The sequence below is a fragment of the Camellia sinensis genome, chromosome 13 (genome assembly GCF_055761805.1).
Source record: "Camellia sinensis isolate YWXY chromosome 13, ASM5576180v1, whole genome shotgun sequence".
NCBI classification, from domain to species: domain Eukaryota; kingdom Viridiplantae; phylum Streptophyta; class Magnoliopsida; order Ericales; family Theaceae; genus Camellia; species Camellia sinensis.
The window spans coordinates 105,521,536-105,542,283 of NC_138973.1; the positions used below are offsets into that span (position 1 = coordinate 105,521,536).

At 38.3% G+C, this 20,748-nt stretch overlaps 1 pseudogene; it reads right to left on the bottom strand.

Moving 5' to 3' along the window:
- Positions 1-860: 860 nt before the first annotated feature.
- On the bottom strand, positions 861-2,459 carry LOC145805606 (protein CHROMATIN REMODELING 35 pseudogene; annotated as a pseudogene).
- Between the last annotated feature and the right edge of the window lie 18,289 nt (positions 2,460-20,748).

The window sequence follows — 20,748 nt, forward strand, 5'->3', positions numbered from 1 at the left end:
TATAAATGTCATTTTGACATTGTAGGTTACATATAGTACCATTCTATGTCACATATTAGATTAAAAATATAAAAATATGATATTTTTTTCCAAGTCCATGTACCCTTAAATGTAAGATTTAATGAGTCAGACCTGTACATACGTACCTGCACCCGACACCCGTACCAGAGTCCGTGTAACACAGAAAACAACTGTTTGTTTCAGTGCTGAAGTTCATGCATAGTTGACGGTATTGAACTTAAAACATAGGAAAGCCAATTGAAAGAGTTTAAATGAGGATGACGATTTTCAAATTTTGTATAGAGCTATTCGTGCCCCATACCCAATTCTTTTCCTAGAGTCGAACCCTTCACTTTCATGGCTAGCCTTCCCATCAACTTAAGCGGCTGGAGACAATGGCTGAAAACCAATACCTTCTCCCCCCCTCTGATTCGCATAAGCCTAACAGATTAAGGAAGAAGTTTGCCTTCAGTCCTTCTCTAATATCCAACTTGTCTAAGATGTGGTCCATCCGGACATCGTCAATGCCCTCTCTTTCTGTGGTTGACATGTCTATAGGTGAACTCTTTAGGTGAGATCTCAACTGTGCGTGCATATAGAGTGTGCTTCCATCCTAGGTGATGTTGAACTTCTTAACTAAGTTCTTCAGTTCTTCAACTTCACGCACAGTTGTAGGGCTGAGGTGAAGAAATGTAGAAAAGTCAACAAGCCCAGGCAATTCATGAGGAAAATCTCATTCGTACAAATGGAGAACCTTGCCTGTCATTGCACGCAACTCTTGAATGACGGTTACCTTTCTCTTGAAATTATCATCTTTCTGTTGAATAGCAATTACATTTGAAGAGAAAGGTAGCTGTCATTCAGGAGTTGTGGGCTGTTTGGACTTTATTGAGCGAGTTCATGAAATGCGTACTTTCATTTGTGAGAGTATGACCTTCGTCCAGAATGAGAATGGATGCGTACGTTAGTAATATTTTTTGGCAGGTAGCGGCAGTCTTGTTTGTTTCATTGTCACATACAATTGAAGAAACTTGCTTGTATGCCTGGAAAAGTATTCTTCTCTAATCTGCCTAATGTCTGAGCACCCGAAGGTGCTGTGCTCGATTATCCGCTTTTACATAGTAGACGTCATATAGTGGAATGTCCTCAACTTGCCATGTGAAGAACTCTTTCTTTCATGTAGCCAGAATGCCTCTTGGCAGCACCATCAGTGGTCTAGGATGGGGATACTTGGCCAGAAAACTCCGCATAAAAGTAATTGTCATCAAAGTTTTTCAAGAGCCTAGAGCATGGGCTAGGATGTAGCCACCTCGATTCTCTGTAACCAAGTTGCTCAGTAGGAAATTGAAGCCCTCAACTTGATGGGGTTTCATCTGGTTTTTGTGCTTGGGATGAGCACTAATTTCAGTGACAGCAGAATCCTGTCAAGATAGTTTAACCCCGTCATGAAATAGTTCAGTTGCTTCCTTGTCCTTTGTAGTCGGGCCTTCATAAAATGTGCATGTAGTCCTTCAGCCCTAAATCAAAAACAAAATGTAGTCCTTCCTCTTCAATTTTTGGGAAATTATGCATTTATCGCTTGTACAAATAATTATTTCAATTGTAAGCTGTGTGAACTAAATACAAAATTTGGATGTGTGTCCTTTCTTTTGACCGTTTCAAAATTTATATATGTGTTGGGAAATTATGCATTTTGTTGTCTGTGTTTATGCAAAATTTTCAGGTTAACAACCACACTGTGAAGTCGTTTCTTTGTGTTCTTGTAAATATTGATTGGAATACTTTGCAGGAATTATCATTATTGCATCTGATGGATATTGGTCACCTCGCACCAACAATGTTAGTTTTCTCCTTCAAGACTTGCTACCAGTTGGCTTCGTACATATGTTTGTAAACAAATGAAATCCATCACCAAGGAATACGCTGAATTTTTTTTGGGATCAATTGTTACAGCAACCCATATACTTCTATCTTTGTGTCATTTGTTTTGCACAAATTTTGAATGGCCTCGTTTTGTATCGTCAATTGTGAACTTTTGTTTCAATTACGTCCATTGATTACAACTCTTCACAGTTTTTTATTAGAAAATATGCATATACGTGGCAACTGCACTTTTTGTTGTAGTCAACTTATAACTTTAATCAACTTAGATAATCTCAATCAATTGACATTACAATATTTGTTATGAAAATCACAAACGACATTAGCAATTTGACCAAAATTGTCCACGAAATTTAAAATGAAGTGTCAGAATTGAGGGAGTTTAAAGTGCATCGATTCAAATTAGACAACGAACAAAATGTGTACACCACCCCTGTAATTTTCCCTTCAATCTAATTTGTATGATTTTCTCTTTCATAAAGGGAAAGGAAAAGATTGAAGACAATTGGCGAACAACTTATCCAAATGTCTGACATTATCACTTGCTCTTCTCGAAAGCGACCAGTTGCACCATTCATTTGTTATAGGTACTAGTTGTTCATTTTGACAATCTGGAATTACATTTTTTGCAGTGAAAGTACACGCCTTGTCGAAGTTCAGTTTGTAATGTTTGAAATTGGTTTCGTTCCGCATGTCTGAAAATGCTTAAATTGGTGTCGATTCAGTCCCGGATGTACGAAAGGTGTGTTATGCAGATTTTGGGGCCAGTTTGACATACATACTTGCATATTTATATATATATGTATTCATATTTAAGATTTAGTGATGATAAGCTTCATGATGCTTGCATGCAGCCAGCAACAATTGAAGGAAATACAAGGGCCTGACAACACTCGACAAAAAATAATGAGTGTGGAAATCTATATTCTCTATAATACACTATGATGGAAACACATGGCTGGGTTGCTATCCACGTGTTGTATTGAATGGTCGTACTGGGCTTTTCACGTTTGTTGGATTGTAGCATGTAATAATGTCACCTTCCTATTATTTTTGTAAATTTCAATTCGTTGTAAAAGTCCAGCTATGTTTTGTCGCTGAGTTTTTCTTGCAACTGTTAATTGTATTTGCGATCTTATTTAATTACCAACAATGCACGCGGATTGCATTTGGCATAAGTTGTAGTTACAGTTATTTTGGACTCATAGTTGTTACTTTTTTTGTACGTCTGTCACTTTCGTGCTTAAAGAGTAGAAAGGAGCTTGGGGAACAGTGGAAGGAACTCCCCTCTGATGAGAAAAAGAGGTTTGCAGAAATGGCTAAGGCGAGCGCTGAGAAACACGCCAAAGTAGTACCATGTGCACCGAAGTTTGAAAAGGTAATTACGTACTTCATGTTTTCGTATATGCATTTGGCTAGGTCCTGCTTTGCTGACATTGTTGGTTGTATTTTTGTATTAATTTAAGTGTAAAAAATGTGAAAGGTAAAAAGCAACTCCACATATCATTGAAGTTAATTGTTGAGCTAGTTAACCGGTTCAACGAAGCACAAAAGTAGGCAGTCATTGACAATGGGTTTGGTGGCCTCCTGGGGATGAAGTGTACACGTATAGATCACGACTTGTGCGCATGGTTGGTACAGAACTTCGATCCTGACAGTAGTTCATTGAATGTTCATGGTCATTAACTCAGGCTGACCTGTAAGGCAGTTAATGTTTTATTGGGAATACGGTGTGAAGGCGATGACGTGTAGTTTGCTGGGTCATTAGAAGCATATCCCAATATCTACGAAGAGGTTGGAGTTGTTAACGGAGTCATTCCTTTGAACAAGTTGAGACTTTATCTAACCAAGACTGATGGTGTGGAGGACGAGTTTCGGAGGAAATTTACGCTTTACGTCTTGGGGGCCGTGTTATGTTCTACCACAATGACCGCCTTGACGCTATCGTTCATTCATGTTGTGAAGGACGTGAATGGTATGCGAGCTTGTAATTGGGCAAAGTTGACACTGAAATTCCTTCACAACGGTGTTCGCAAGTATAAAAGTAAAGGTCATCGCGCTATAACTGGATGTGTTTTCCTGCTAATGGTATGCCAATAACTCGATTGTTTTTTCCATTCCCCCGTTCATATGTTTCATGCATTGTTCTGTCATGGTTCAACAAATTGGGTTTGATTGGGACATACAATGTTACCTGCTATGTGAGTGTGACAAATAACACTCTTCCTGACCAAGTATGGTACTTGCAGAAAGATATTTTCTACAACCACTGTCATGAATTTAAGAACAAAGAGTACAGGGCAAAAAGTATCACGGACCTCAATGGAGGAACCAATTTGCCTATGTTGCGAAGAGGGGAACATAATTGATTGATCTTCATTGGTTTGGAATAATCAATCAGATACAGAACTGACACAGGAAATATTATACACATTTGTAGGTAGAGTTGAAGAAGAATATACAGAAGAAACCTTGATAGGACCATTACCAAACCAAACATATTGATTCTGGGAAAAGTCTTTCGGGTTGCAGCCATTCATATATACAAACATGTACATAACTTTTTTTTTTCTTGGTTTCATCAATAAAGTCCTTGGTTTGCTATACATTTTTTTTTTCCAAAAAACATTGCATGATATGTGCCTATAAAGTCAACAGCATCGTAAACAAAATCGGTATTCTATGTATATTCAGCTGCAAAATTGCAAGAATGAATGTCATTATTACTGAATATAGTTGATTTTTGTGGGAAGAAGAAATTAATTATGGTGCGTCCCTTAATGTTCACAGCTATTGTACCTTGATTGTGTTTGTTTAAGCTCCACAAGTACGTCGGTTACAATGCAGTTCACGCCTCGACTTCATGATTGGGTTGATACCCAAATACAGGAGATGCTGCGACATATCAGAAGGAAGCAAAATTTCCCAACAATTGCGGTAAGCACTCCAACCACTGTGCATATTTCACACCATCGACCCACTTGTCTTCAACATACAATGTTAGACTTCATTTATGTGTTTCTATGATTAGGTGGAGTTTGATTACAGTAACGACGAAAGTGACGCCGATGATGCTGACATGGATGCACACCATGTCGATAACCAACAAAAAGGACAGTACAATGAAGTCCGTATGAGCAACGTAGAGTCCGACATTCGAGAACTAAAGGAAATGATGAAGCAAGTTCTCTAGAACCAAATAGATTTAATGGAGATGTTGTGACATTTCCAAGGCAAGCAAGTTGTTGACAATGACAAGGTAATATATCCAATCATTACACAATTTTGACACAGTTGAGCCACATCATTTGAAGATGATTTATAAGATTAAGTTGACGTATGTGTTTGTATGATTAGGTGGAAGGCAATGATGTGTGTATCATTAACCTCTCCTCCAATGTTGCTGAACTAAAGGAAATACTGAAGCATCTGCTTCAACATTTCAGTTTGGGCTGCAAAGAACCGTTCACTGAACAAACCAATTTAGGTGAACTGAAGCAAATGCTACACCACCTCATCGAAAGTATATTCTCTAGACCACAATCGGCAGGCGTGGACAAATAGGGTGTGGACTTTGCTGTTGGAGTGGAGGCGCATGACGATGGCGTGGTCAAACCATCTGACAAAGTTAACCCAATGGAGTGTAATATTTCTGATGTTCAAGGGGTGGATCACCAACAACAGAATGTGAAGGGAACCTTGGCAAGGGACAAAAGTCATTTCCATGATGGACACAAGCTGAACATCAAAGAAGGTGAGGACAACCAGAAGAAGGGAGGCCTTCAGTTGGGGGAAACATACGAAACTGAAGATAAATACACTCCTGACCTTCAGTCAGTGGGCATAAAGTACATAGCGTGCGATGTGCATACTTCTCCTACTAAGCTTGGTCAACCATTGGGAGCAACTGGAATCGTTAGAGGAAGAGGAAAGGGAAGAGGAAGAGGAAAAGGAAAAATGCGCGGAAGTGGAGTTCAAGCCACTGAGGTCGGGGATATGCAATTGTGCATCAATAGCAAAAGAAATAGTGGAGTTGACGACATTAGTTCACCTGTGGATGTTGATGGTGTGAATAAGGCGAACAAGGTACAAATATTGCCTTTAATGCCCCACAAGTTTTGAATAACCAATTTCATGCCCACATCAATAATGTGAATCACTAATTTTACAATCATTTGTGTTGTATTGTACTTGTTGTCAAACAATTGCATGTTTGTAGTTATGACTGCTGGCATATGCTTTTACACATTTCTAACAAGCTCCGCACCAAACATCACAAGTTGGGAAAACTCTAAGGTTCAGAGGTTATACATTATTTCACGTTCTTTTTTATGACTAACAACCTTGTTGTGTAAGCTTTAATTAATTAATTAATTTATTTATTTTTTATGAAATGTGTTGTGTTAGTTGGTGTAGATACCCCATTTTTGACCGCCCTTAAGACTTGGGCGCTACTGATTGATTATTCAATGGTGCAGGCTATGTTGTGCAAAGGTTCGATTTCTTTGGCAAGGAGAGAGAGTCAAATCCCAACCTGACACCCCATTTTTGGACTAAAACTATTTTGACTAAAGATTTTAGACCTTAAAACCCTCTCTTTCAAAATATTTTGAAACAAAGTTCCTACGATGTTTTGAGGCTTGCATTTCATTAAATGTTGCGCTTTTCGGTAAACCAAGCAAGGACAAAGTAGAAATGAATGAAAGAGAGGTGAACTCTTTTAAAAATATTTAAAACATCTTGTTTAGGGTTTTGGAGTTGAAGAAAAGAAGAGGAGAGGGAAGAAACCTAGGTTGGGGAAGAAGATGAGCTTGAACCGTTAAGAGAGAGAGTCGGGCAGCCTTCGCTAAATTGGTCGTATCCATTTGTACACTTGGATTTCAGCTATGAGGCCACCACCATTGGAAAGTAGACTTCCAAGGCTTCATTTTACATTCAAGAATCTCCTCAAGCTGAGGCCAGATGAGGGAGATATGGCTGGTTGAAGTTAGGCATCAATTCGGTTGGACTAAAACTCAGTAGTCTTCAATAAAAGAGGGATATCTCTTAGCATATTTGAAATTATGATGTGAGGATGATACCATTGGAAATAAGACTTCCGGGGCTTCAATTTAGGCTCAAGAAGGACCTGAAAATGAGTCCAGATGAAGGAGTTATGCCTGATTGAAGTCGGGGCCAGAACCAATTTTTGCTGTCGGCCTCTAGGGGAGTGTGCTGGCCATAGGTCGGCCAAAAGTGACCCTTGTCTGCCACCATTAGTAGCTGGTCAGCCAAAAATGTGGCCAGTCGGCCACATATGTCCAGAAAGCTCAGAATTTGTAGATATTTCTCTTCCAGATGTCCTACATTGCTCCAGATATTTCTATCCTGATATTTTCGACCAAGGCTTGTATTTTTGCTATATATGGAGGCCATATCTCTCATTTGGCGAGGTTAGAAAGTTTGGGAGCCTCTCTCTCTAAAATCTCTCTCTCTCTCTCTATAATCTTCTCTCTCTAGACTTCTCTCTCTTTTGCCTTTTGTGCATGCAAGAAGAGAAACACCTCTCATTTGCCTAGACATCCTGGATAAAAGTGGTTCATCTTTGGGCTGAGGTTGCTTGAAGCTCTCTTGGAGCCTCTTTTGAGCTCTAAAATGGTGGTTTAAGGTCAGATTTGTGCCTATTGTGTGCTTTGCTTCAAAGGTTTAGAACTTACCCCATTTAAGCTTATTTTTCACACTTGTTTTGCCACATTTGCAAACTGTTTTTGACCTGGTTTTCAACTATATAAACCTCTGTTTTTAAGGTTTAAAAATGGTGGTTTAAGCCCTTTTTGGAGTTAGGGGTGGTCCACCATTCTTGTAGCTTGCTTGCTAAGTTGTTGTGCCATCTTTCAAAGTTGTTTTAAATCAAAATTTTTGGCCTTTCTAACCACTGAAAATCAAAGAATTTTTAGTGGTAAAAACCATGTTTTGAGGTCCAAAATAGGAGGGGGTGGCCTCTCCTCCTTGTGTCTTGTTTGCATGAGTAGATAGCTTAACATGTGAGCATATTTTTCTACCATTTTGTGACTTGATCTCAGCATGTTTTTGTTGCTTTTTTGACGTGCTTTAGCTCTATTTTGATCTGGTTTGGCCACTTGGGGCTTGCCTTGTATGCTTGTAGTGCAATTGTACTTGCTAGTTTAGTTTGTGCTATGTATTGGCCTCTCATTCTAGCTCTTTCTAGCCTACTTAAAGCATGTTTTAGAACTTCATTTAAGTTGTTTTAGGACTGTTTGTCCCTTATAAGCCTTGTATTGTATAGCTATAGTGCAAATGCCTTCATTAGCTTAGTGTTTTAAGGCTTCTAACATGCTTTGCATGAGATGGTTGCATGCTATAGCATTATTTAACATGTAATTTCAGTGCATATATCTCTGCCACACTCTCACTTATTTCACTCTTTCATTGCTTTTGAGGGTTGTGTTTTGAGTCTTGCTTGCGAGCCAATATGTGAACATGTTTTTTTTGCTTTCTATGCTTCAATTCCAGCATGACTTAGCCATTATTTTGGCATGTTTTAGCTCTGTCCAGAGCTAGTTTGGTCATTTAAGCTTGATATTACATGCCTCTAGTGTAATGCTCTTCACTAGTTTAATGCTTTTGGCTCTTAACATGTTGTGCATGAGTTGCTTGCATGTTGTAATATTTTTTGGCATGCCATTTCAGCACTAAAAAGTCTGCAACCTCTCTTATTTCTTCATTTTTATATTTGTTTTGAGGATTGGTTAACCTTATGATTGTGTTTAAGCTTGAGATGAGCTTATGCTCAATGGCTTTAACCCTCTTTTGAGGGTTCCTCCTAGCCAAAGGCATGATTTCTCTCATGTCTTAAATCATCCTTTGGTTGACCCCTCTCTCATTAGAAGACTTTCACATTGGACTAAATCGGTTAAAGGATTAATCGGTAATGTAAAGTGTGTAAACAAAATGAGCAAAGTAAAACATGAACAAGATAAGCATTTGTGTTGCATTGCATGTGTTTGGATCGGACGTTAATCCAAACACAAGAAATTTGGGACGTTTCATACTCAAAGTGATGAAACGTGTCATGTTTCTTGGTCACCGACACCCTTGATCATACGTGATAGGGTGGAGGTTCTTCGAGTCTTGTTTGTGCATTCATTAACATTGTACAAGCTTGGCTCTTTGGCTATCATGCATTGAAAATGCTTGATTGGTGGCTTGAGAGCCAAGTGCCACACTCATTTGAGCTTGAGAAATGATAAGAAGGGTGGCAGTCACATATTCCCTAAAAAATGCATTGCTTTGCCTCTGTTGTTCTCTGTTGTACCAAAAACAGAAGCTTGGAAAAATGGATGGCCGACCGGCCACTTGCAGTAGCCGATCGGCCACCTGCAGTAGTCGATTGGGCACCAGTTCAAAGGTTGTCCAATGTGTTCATGTGTTGGAGCAGAGGCAATTTGGAAGTTTGTACAGTGTTCAGAGATCACAACAAAGTGCAAATAGAGGCATCCAAAGGCAACGCGGTGGATTTTCGGAAGGAAGCCAACCGAGCATGCATGTCCTCCCTCACCCTCGAGGCTATTGTAATTGCTTTATTAGCTAGTTTTAGTTAATTAATACATGTGTTGTAATTAATTAGCCTAATCTGTTTTGTAATATTTTAATTTGCGCTAGTTATTCATTTGTGTTGTAATTAATTAGCTAGAATTGTTAATTAGTTGTGTAATTAGTTTAGCTTAGTGTAGCTTAGCTTATTTATTTGGACCCTCATTCGAGAGGGCGCAATGTTGTAATAAGGGTGTGTGCGTGTGTGCATGTCTTCCAACCCCACTTCTTTCTCCGTTTTATGTAACAACTTTCGATGGTTAGTTTAGGGTCATGTTTTGATTAACATACCTTATGCTTGCATGTTTGCATCATTCATTTGTCTTGCATGCACCGGGCTCGGTGCATCATTCAAACTGCATTGTATTTCAATACGCTTATTTGAATACATGTTTCAAAGCATGTTATCAAATTTTTGCATTCATATTCCATCTTAGATAGCCGAGCCTATTTATTCGCATTATTGCATGTGTTGCATTAGGCATCTTGTATAGTTAGGATCATGCATATTTCTAACTAGCTTTTGTTTTGGTTCGGAGTATACTGTAAGTTTTACACTTTAGCATAATTGCATGAGTGTGGGTGTTGCCATGATAGCATGCTTGCCATGAGGCTATGTGCTTATTTGATTAACTGCATGAATGCCTGTGGATGAAGGCTTGATTGCTTGAATTGGGACAATTCGATAAAATGTGAGTTTTAAGCCCACTTTGCGAAGTGGCAAATCATGTTTCAAGCCCATCATGTTTGATGGCAAATCCGTGCTTTAGCCCACTTGAGGGTGGCATTTTCAAACCATTTTCGAAAACAAACATGAGTTGTTTTGTTCCAATTCTTACAATCTTAGTCTATACTTGTGTGCGCGTCACATAGTAAAGTTAGATTAATAACCGGAATAAGAGCACATGTGTTTATAAAACAACATATCATGTTTAGTAGAGACAGATCTTTAATGGGGCGAGCGAGAGTGCTCATTTCAGGACCTTCACCTCTCGTACCTAAGCTCCCGAGTCGAGGCAACTTTGGTGATGACGGACACGTGGCCTTTGGCACGAGTCAGGGTTTCCTAAATTTCTCAAAAATAAAATATTTAGGTGGCGACTCTGTAATCTGGCAAAACAGTCCAGTTTTGCAATATTTGATTTAAAATCTGATTTTCCAAAATGATTTACCGGATTGGACTTTTTGGTGTTTATCAGTCTCGTATTGCACTTTGTGAGATTAGATTCAGAACCGTGACAGGAGTTTGAACTGTAGGAGACCAATTTGCGCCTCTTCGAAAGAGGGGTGCGCGAAGAAAGTCGAGTCTATAGTTGGCTGTTTATTTTGTAGGACTCGTTGAGGATGTTGGATAGCGAAGGGTTGTTATCGGTTGAGGAACAAAAACTTCTCGACTATGTATTTGACGATAGCAAAAATGAGATGTATTGTTTCATTTTGTACTTGTAAATTTTAAATGACAGTCCACTGTGAAATAACTATCGTTCTAAGGATCATTATTGCTTGTAGGGACATTGTTGTTTCCATGAATCTTCATGGATAGGCATGTGAAGTTGGTACTCGGCGTGACATGCGCATGCTAAAACCAGGGTCGTGGCTATCCGACACTGTAAGTGTTTGCTGCGCACATATGAATCTGTGTTTTTCATTTGAAGAACTCAGAAACCTTTCTAATCAACTTGCCTTGTGTCTTACATACAATGTTCCAGCCAATCAACTTGGTGGTCGTGCAATTGACTAATCGACAGAGGGATTTACACAATAACGAGAGGCATATTGATTGGTTCTTTCCTGTATATCTATCGGTAAGTAAGTGTTTAAAGTTAGGTTGTGTTTTGTGTATGACATATTTTGACAAATGTTTTCGTCAATGACCTTTATGCATTACACATGCAGACTTTGATTCTAAATAAAAATACGCAACCTCTGCACCATGAAAATATCGTTACATCATTTTTCGGACATGAAAGATACACTAGTGCGATTGATGCATGTCAGAGGGTAATATCAATGTTCATCTCGTTATATTAAAACGAAAATGTGAAAGCCATTACATGTTTACATGCCCTCTAAACAAGGTCTGCACTTGTGTTTGCGTTTAGATTTACATGCCTTTCAATTATAGAGGAGTGCATTGGTTATGCATTAAAATTGATATGGTGGACCGTATAGCCTACCTATTTGACTCATTTCTATCCAGCCAACCAAACAAAAGGAAGCTAAATGCTACACAAATTTTGGTATGTCCTTCTGGTGCATTTGTCAACACTACAACAAACTTGAACGTCCTGTACATAAACCAACTTCAACCTTGTGAAACAGGTTCAAACTATGCATGACTTGCTGCAACTACACTTTGGAAATGATTATGTTATAGACGTGTGTAGCTTCCATCTCCGCATGTTAGATGAGAGGCCAGTACAACAACTGGATGAGTAATCCACAATCCCTTCCTCATGTGTATCCTGAATGACTGTTTTAACGAACCTACTGACATTGATGACAAATTTAATGTGAAATTATTTTTGTAGCACGTTTGACTATGGGATGTTCGTCATCAAATTCATGCAGCAACCTGATTTAAGCCCTGGTCCACACAAGGTACATTCTACCGCTTCATTTCCATTTGTCAATCAAATCCTTGTATGTCATGCAATTTACATTCTATACAAAGTTCCATCCCTCTGTGCGTCATAAGTTGTTGGTTGACATCATTATGGATGTCAATAATGCAAAGATCACAGAGTACCGGGAATGCCTTGATATCAGCAATGCCACAAGCTAGGCCAGTGATGGAAATGGGTTGCTAGTACGCCAGTAATTTGGGTGGCAATAGGACTTCAATAATTTTTTATTCTTTGATTTCAATGTAGATGTTAATTAGGGCTCCCCAGTATTGTTTTTGCTGGATGATGTAAAGATGGACTAACTGCAAAGTGAAAGTCAAATGTAAACATGGATCAAACATGTCGATGTGGCTACTGTCTTATTACTATTTTGTTTACGCATGTTTCTTGTTCGGATGAATACGATTGAAATAAATATAATTTACGGCTGTTTTTTTTACTCATATTTTGAGGAATGTACTTGCTACCCAATTTCTCAGCATAACTTTGATGTCGCAACTGTAATAAAAAAACAATTTGAAATTTTTAAAAATAAATAAAAACTAATATAATTACAAAAATATATACATAATTTATACAAAAAATTTGTAGAGCACTGAAAAGAAAAAATTAATAATTAGTTGTATTTTTTTATTTGTTAACGAAATGAATTTATAATTTAATTACAAAAAAGAAAAATTAATTTTCAGAAATGAAACCAACCACATTAGACGCATTCTTTTAGAAGCCATTTCTTGTGTTTTCAACTTATTTAATTATTTGTTAATTTTATGACATTTTCAGCAACTAACAGTACAACATATAAGAGTCTTGGAGACCAATTACTTTGATCGTTAAAACTGGAAATATTGTTTGAACTCACATTTACAGACTAATTTATGTTGTGTCGATGGTCGTGGCTGCAAGGTTGCCCTCAGAAGTAAAAAAAAAAAAGAAAAGGATTTCAGCGACAAAATGTCCAAAATGGCAATAATGAATAGACTTTGACGGACAACATAAGTTCATTCGAAAATCGTTTACTTCTTCATACAAAAAATAAGCTACACAAAATTACGTAAACATCAACGCTGAATCTATAATTTTGCTCAACTTGAATCAGGTGTAATTAATTAGCCCTTATTTGTCAAAAGGACATTTTAGTTAATTTAAGATATCTGTTAACAGCGTTAGTTGCGATACAACTTCGATGTAATTTGTTAAACCTCGTTTCATGGATTTCATTTTAGGGTACATGAAGTACTACTGCCACATCCTCCTCGTTGTTGCTTTGGTAACATGAAATGTCAGATCACCTGTACACTCAGATAACTCTTCATAAAAGCTGGTTACTGTTTTACACTTGCTCCTTAGTCATAATCATACTATCTTCCTTCTTCGTGTTGTTCTACGTATGAAGTTGGTGGAAATTGTAATTCCTTATTTCCATTGATGTGTTTCATATTCCAAGGAAATTGTTGTTAGTGTGAGTTGACATCAAAATGTTATGGATCCCAAGTACATTACCAAATAACTTACGAAATATATGAAATGGGTGTAGGGCCCACACACGTGTGATTTGTGTGAGTCGGACACCTATGTCACCGATTTGGTAATTTGTTTGGTAATTTATTTGAGTCCTTAACAGAACTCAATTATTTATGTAGTAGTCAAATTGTTACTCGTTTTATAGTACTACATAAGTATTTGAAGACTGCATATGAATGAAAAATCAATACTCTTTGTAGGTAATTTATATATCTGCCCATTAGCACATATGACTCCAGCCAAAACAAAAAATGCAACGTCTTACAGGGAAGGTTAAAAAAAAAAAAATTCTACATATTTGCTGCATCATCAGTAGCGTCTTCTGAAGAGTTGTCCGTACTGTCTGATTGACTGTCCTCATCCATTGTCTTATCAGAGTTCGCTTTGTCTGCCGCCAATTTCTCATCGGTCAGCCAATCAACGTTCTGCTTCACAGCGCCAACTTGCCACTCCAAACTTGACAACCGTGTGTCCACTTCATTTAGCCTTTCATAGATATCTTGCAACTGCTGCAATACAGGAGCAACATGAGCTTCAACAATAGCTTCAATCTTGTTCGAATCAGACATTTTGCAGGAATATGTGTATGGTTTATATTACTTACTACTTTTTCAAAGAAATGTACAGATTCATAATATTACACAACACTACGCTGTAAGTATTTATAAGATATGGTACATGCCTTGTATGTTTTCAGAAGACCTCATGCATTGTAACATATATTTTATTAATTTCTCCGACTGACCGAATTCATCTTGCACAAATTCATTTCGTCTTGCATATACCAAGTCATCCGTTCAGTACCCCTGATCGTCCATTATTCGGCATTTCCAACACACATGCATTGTACCTTCCATTAGTACTATCTCACTGTCATTGATTTCTACACCCACAGTTTATCATACATTCACATTCGTCATTTGTATTTGTGCCCTAACCCAACTTTTGGTCTACCCCAACCCAATTACATGTCTACTCATCCATAAAAGCTTTGCAAAATTCCTCTTATTAAATACATATGCCTTTCCAACTAGACCGAACCTATTAAATGAAATATTCAAATTAATTCATTTGCTTTTACTCAGTTTGGGTAGGTGTTTCCACCAAACAACAATAACAGTATTCACATGTTTAAACCACATCTAAAGCAGTATGTGTTTTCACCTGCCACTAAGGTATTAATGACTACGGGTTTAAGGTAATTTAACATTTACAACCAACCACTATTCAAGTTTACAGCCAGTGTTGTTTCCTTTGCATTTGGGTTTGTTTCTGCATCCATATATTCTTCGTGAACCTGCGAAAACAAAGTTGGACTCAATCAAGAACCGTCACACCTATGGATGCACACCACAGTCAACGCGGTCATGGATAATCACTTGTAATGGATGACAGCTCCCAACTGAAGTCACCAGAATTGGATTATGCAGGTGGGTATATCGATTCCTTCGGTGATCGACGTTTCTTTGAAATAGGGTTCCCACTATGGAGTTTTGAACCTCTACGAGATTACAATTTCACCCCAATACAAGATGCTAGCCTGGGAAAGTATTTTGGAATTTCAGTTTCACTGTTTGCCAAACGAGTTTAGTGTGAACACCACTGTCAATGTGTTTTTCTCAAGGTTACTAAAGCCCGATTGGTTGAAATGCAGTGGCAATTCCCTCATGTCAGCGAGTCCCAAGTTAGGCATCGTTTACAAAGTGAGATTGATCAAATGACTCGTCGACTCATTAGGCACTCACGCATAGAGGACGCAAAGGCAGAGTTGAAGATACATGGATCAAACTCGGCATCTGCGATCAAGGCTATAATGAAGGATCCTGCACTAGTGTCGGACCTTGACCTTTCAAAGTACTCAGACTCCAGGGTTGTTGATTTGAGCAAGGATTAGGAGACCTGGAGATGTGTATGACATAGTAAGTGTAGTGTTGTAAGTGTTTTAGGCCTGTTGTGTATTGTAGATGACATATTTTCAGAAATCTTTGGCTGACTGACCTTTATACACCAAACATGCAGACTTTGATACTAAATAAAAAAACTCAACCTCTGAACCATGAAAATATCGTCAAATCATATTTTGGACATGACAAATGTAATGGTGTGCTTGATGCATGTGAGAAGGTAATATGGATGTCCATCCCATTGAAGCGAGTAGATTTAATATGAATGTCGATCCCATTTACATGAATGTAAATGTAAATATGAAAGTGGTAGATGTTCGCATGCCCTCTAAACAATGTCTTCACTTGTGTTTATGTATACATTTACATGCCTTTCAATTAGAGAGGAGTACATTGGTTGTGCGTACAAATAGATATGGTAGACCGTGTGACATACCTATTTGACTCATTGGCATCTGCCACAATGGACACCAACAAGCTGAATGCGGCAAAAATGTTGGTATGTCGTGCTGAATTTCACAAATCTACTTCCACACTGTGACATCCTTCACATAAACCAACCGTCTCCTTCTGCAATAGGTTCAAATAATGCATGCCTTACTGCAACTACAGTTTGGAAATGAATATGCTCAAAACGTGCATACCTTTAATGTCCGCATGTTAGAAAAAAGGCCATTACAACAGCTGGACGAGTAATCCACAAACCCTATGTCACATTTACTTGACTCTTGAATGAATCATTTAACGAACCTGCTTATATTTATGAGAAACTTAATGTTACATTTCATTTGTAGCACTTTCAACTATGAGATGTTTGTGATCAAGTACATGTAGCGGCCTGATATACCTAGCGGTCTACACAAGGTACATTCTACTGCTTCATTTCCAATTGCGAAATAAATCCGTTTATTTCCTACCACTGTAACTGTACCTGATTTCTGTTATTTGCTTTCTCTACATAGTTTCATCCTTCTATGCGTCGGAAGTTGGTGCTTGACTTCGTTATGAATGTGAATAATTCAAAGATCGGCGAGTATCTTTCGTGCATGTAATTGATTGCAATTACAAAAAATAGGGCAGCGATAGGGAATGGCCTGCCAGTACGAGAGTAATTTGGATGCCCAACCACAACTGGATTACTGCATCAGCTTGTCATGACAATTTTTAGGTCGCAGCTGTGATAATACTAATTTCCCAGGCATATTGATTGTACACATAATTCCGATGTTTAGGACTGAAACAAACGATGGAAAGTAGTAATGTTTGTTCGCTTTTATCATGGCCTGTACGTACTTATGAAATTGTGCATAAGTTGGATGTCACAACTCCATCGATCAGTGGAATTATGGGTACATGTTTGGGTGGGCTGATGTCACCCTATGTCAGCAATAAATCGATGCAGTTACACTTGAATTCATACAAATACCATGTGACTGAGTGATGTCTTTCTTTGTGGGGTTTTTTTGAATATCTTAATTTTGTTCAAAAGAAAGCAAAAAAATGTCCCACAGAACAAACAAATAGCAGTGACTATAATGCACCAACAGGGGTCTACCTGTTGACAGGAATTTATGTGGTCAACAAACTGCTATAATTCTCCTGTCGAACCACGTTACTATTATGTTTCTAACTGTCCCTGCACATTGTGGGCTTCACATTGACAGGTCAAGCTCTGTATTCTGCCAATGACCGTTTCTACAATCCATCCAGTTAGTCCATGTAATATCCTCGTAACTGCTGCACCATGTGGGCCCTCACGTGCAGTTAAACTAAACCCCTTTCATATGTGTAACTGATGGACTCTGACATTGACTTTGGCACATGTCATGTTGTGGTTGATCCACATGTCGACAGGCATAAACAAGTACAAATTTTATACTGCAAACAATAACATAACACCAATTCCTAATCAATCCCAACTTAAAGCACATAAAGGAGTTTGGTATTACAACTTAGAAAAAATATAACATTTCATGCTCAAGTCTGACTATAAATCATGCTTATTACGAATGGACAGAAAATCGACAACAATTTCAAGTAAACAATTAAACCAAAGTTACCAACCAACTGATTCAAATTGATTGAAATGCCTGACAAGTAGAACTTGGATACTGATCCGAATAAAGAACATGCACCTGATAAGAGGACCTGAAAGTCCTGCCACAGGTGAACTGCATGTACAAGCCACTTTATGGACAATCCAATTATGAAACAACGATACACATTGTTTTAATAGTACAGTACATATACGTGTACGACTAGGAACCAATTTGAAAACAAAACACGAAACTGGAATATGTTTGCTTGAGTGCAATATTTATATCGTCAGTTGATTGTGAGTGCGAAAGTGGGCACCTGCTTAAAGTAGGTTGAACTTAATGGTGCCCATATAATTGTGTGCCACGCCAATGATGGTACTCGGAAGACTCTGCTCACGATGATGGTAACCTCAATGGTCCGATACATAAGAAGAGACTGATTTGGCTGCCCTTTAACAAGTTGGCCTTCAAAGAACCACAAAAGGATCTTGCTTGGACATGGTTTGATGCCATGAAACATTGACGAAATGTACAAGTTGAATATCTGCCATACAAAACAGAAGAACATCGTGGGTTTGAACGATATGGTTTTCACAAGAACCTGTTCGTTAAATGACAAAGCTACTCCTAAATTATGCAAGAATTATAAACTACTTAACTTGTGTTGCTCATGATGTTGTCCTATCTTTGGCCAACATTATCTGTTTTGATATCCGTATACTCTTTTTGTGGCCCATTATTACATCATCCCACACTTCAACCCCATGATTAAAGTGTAACTGCCCCCTGATTTTGAATCTTCCAACTCTGCCAAATATTAAATGTACCCTGTCGACCTTCCTTCCAACTCTTAAGTTGTCTCGTCTGTTAAATGTTCCAGCCAATAAACTTGGTCACGGTTGAATTGACTGATGGACAACAGCAAGTAAACAAAGACGGGAGGCATACTGCCTGGTTCCTTCCAGTATATCGGTTGGTCGATAAGTAAGTGTTTTACGTCAGTTGTGTATTGTAGATGACATATTTTCAGAAATCTTTGGCTAAATGACTTTACACACTAAATATGCAGACTTTGATCTAAATAAAAATACTCAACCTCTGTACATGACAGATATACTGGTGTGCTTGATGCATGTGAGAAGGTAATATCAATGTCCATCCCATTAAAGTGACTAGATTTCATATGAATGTCGATCCCATTAATATGAATGTCAATGTAAATATGGAAGTAAGTAGATGTTCGAATGGCCTCTAAACAATGTCTTCACTTGTGTTTGTGTGTACATTTACATGCCTTTCAATTATAGAGGAGTACATTGGCTGTGCGTACAAATAGATATGATCGACCGTGTGGCGAACCTATTTGACTCATTGGCATCCGCCACATTGGACACTGACAAGCTTAACGCGACAAAAATGTTGGTATGTCTTGCTGAATTTCACAAAACTACTTTCAAACTGTGACATCCTTTACATAAACCAATCCTTGAAAGGGAAACCACATAGAAGATATATAAACGGAAAATATGTGAAGAAGTATTATCCAACCATGTGGGAAGCTTTGAAGGGGGGTTGATTACTTCATAACAATGCACAAAGGGAGACAAATTGCACAACAAAATAAAAAACCATACAACAGAACATTCAAAAATAGAGTATTGATTTTCATTAATGAACAAGTCTGCACAATAGTTTGAAAGATAGCACACAATCTGTGCAATACCAAAAAAATATATATATAAGCTAGTCTAGGATTTTGGGAAGAGAATGGCTAAAACACTCCATTCTGATTGAGCATCTGCCAACATGGCTTAGACTTGGTTTAACTCAGCTTTAGTTGTCTAAATTGATGCAGGACCATGTCTAATTTGGGAGAGCATCATCCTTGCTTCTTGATTAAGCTGGTCATGTTGCTGCTGCAGATAAGCCTTTCTTTGCCAGATAGAGGCAAGTTCTGCCATGAGTTTGGTTTTCTCAAGTTCAAGTGCTGAGTGTTGCTTAAGAATGGCTTCAAAGGTTTGGTGGTTGAGTTTGAGTGAAGTAGATATGGTGTGGGCTTGGTTTAGGAAATCTTTTTTGGTTTGAATATCCTTTGAGCAAGTCTGAACCATCTGTGAAAGGGTTGGCCATTCCGTGATGATCTTGGCCAATTGCTTTAGTTGAATGGGGTTAAAAGGATTAGGGGAGAGGTTTAGAATAGCAGAAAGACAGGCTAAGGTTTCATCAGGTTTGTGGAGAATGATTTCTTCAACTGGGGTGTTAATGAGGTTGATGAAGGTGGTTAAGGTTTGTTGAGTTTCAGCATGAAAGAGATGTAGCCTTTGAGGCAATGTGGATATTTCATCTAGATGTTGTTCAAGAATAGAACGTTCGGCCCAAATATCCTGAGATGGAATGATGGCCTGTGAATATTAATAGTTTGGTGAGAATATATGTTGCAAGTAATAAAGAGTAAATAAGATGAGGTTGGAAATGGTACTACCTATCCTGATAAAGTGCGCGCAGACAGTTGGCCTTGTTCGGCTGTGGTTGTGGCAGCAGGAGGAGTTGTTTTGGGTACCGATGAAATGGCAGCATTAGCGCCTTCAGGCTCTTTCTCTGGTTCTGGTAAGAGGGAAAAGTCATGAGGACCTTCAAGTTCTTTCTCAGACATTGGTCGTGGAGATGAGTCATGTATTATGTCTGTCCTTGTAAATTGGAGAAGAAGAACAGTTACTTCAAGAGAAATTTTTTATTTTTTATTTCAAACGAACAATCACATTTGTATTTCTATTTACCTTGGTTGTTATGAGCTTTTGGTTGAGGGGATTTTGTATTGTCATCTGTTGGAGAGGATTGGCTGTTGATTGAAATGTCAAAATCAATCCTCTCTGATTGTTTGTTTGCAGTTTGGGAATTTGAGGAGTTGGATGGTGATGGTTGAGGGCTAAAGATAGAAGGGACAATAATAGGCTCAGTGCCCCCCGGGTAATCAACCTCCATCGGGAGAGCCCCAACTGTGACATCCCTGAGAGCAATAGGAGGAGCTTCTAGCTGTGAAGGATGTTGTGATGCAGATTATGTAGATTGCTGTGGCGAAGATTGTGAAGGAGGTTGTAATGAAGTTTGTTGAGATGCTTGAGGTGGTGGTGGAGTTGGTTCTAGAGTGGGTTCTCTAGGTACATTGGTGATGGGACTAGG